Source organism: Asparagus officinalis, chromosome 10, assembly GCF_001876935.1.
Source record: "Asparagus officinalis chromosome 10, Aspof.V1, whole genome shotgun sequence".
In the NCBI taxonomy this organism is placed as follows: Eukaryota; Viridiplantae; Streptophyta; class Magnoliopsida; order Asparagales; family Asparagaceae; genus Asparagus; species Asparagus officinalis.
In genome coordinates this window covers 7,470,902-7,471,910 of record NC_033803.1, presented here as the reverse complement: position 1 = coordinate 7,471,910, position 1,009 = coordinate 7,470,902, and positions in this window count along the sequence as shown.

Below are 1,009 nucleotides of genomic sequence, written 5' to 3'. Positions count from 1 at the left end.
ATTCCTCATAAAACGAAAAAAAAAACAAAATGATATATTCATTACGCATCATGAACGTTTCAACATAGATTACAAGATACAAAAGTAAAAAACGGTGTTTGTGGAAAAATTCGATGTAAAAGAAATGAAAGAAAAATGGATTTGTATTCCTTCGATCTCAATTACAATTTGGATTTCGATTACAAAAGAGAAGAGAATGAATTTGATTCTTCCCTTTGTTTAAAACTGGGTTCTCCCCTTAAAACGGGATATTGATTTTAAGGAGAAAAAGTTAATTTATTGGCACCTAATTGAAATAAGTAATTGAAATTTGAAGGAATCCTATTGGAACAGGAGTAAAACTCGGCAACCATGGAGCTTGGCTTGAGAGCCGAAGCAAAGCCAGCCATCAGTAGTCGGCTTTTTGTCTTCTGCCCCTTGTAGTTGTATATTATTAAACTGTAAAGCCCCCCGCACGTGATAAGGGTGGCGTAGAATCGGATCTCACGGCATCCTCGGAGGAGCAAATATATACAACACCACAAAAATTACTATTTTAAGCATGCTAAAAATCCTTTGGAGCTGGCCTTGGGACGTTACCCATTGCACACCTACCCACGTGGGGTCCGCTTGATTGCTAGTGGTCCCATCTACAAAGTCTGATACCATCACCGTCGAACGCGTAGATTCTCTAGGTGAGGAATATGAAATATGAAATTCTTGAATTTGAAAACAAAGATTATCCCCACGCCCAAAAATTAAAAAAAAAATATCTTTTTCTCTGCGTATCAAGAAAACTATTTAAAATCACCCAAATCGGGATTACATAAAAACTATTTGAAATAATCCAACTCTCACAATCTTGAATTCGTGGATTATCATAAAAAAGAAAAAGATAAGAAAACTATTTAAATCATAATGGGCCATTTAGTGCATAATAAATGAATCAGAACGAGGTTTTTCAATTGGTATTACGTCTATGCATAAACTGGAGTCACATAGACTTTCAGTCCATAGAAAGGATGTACTA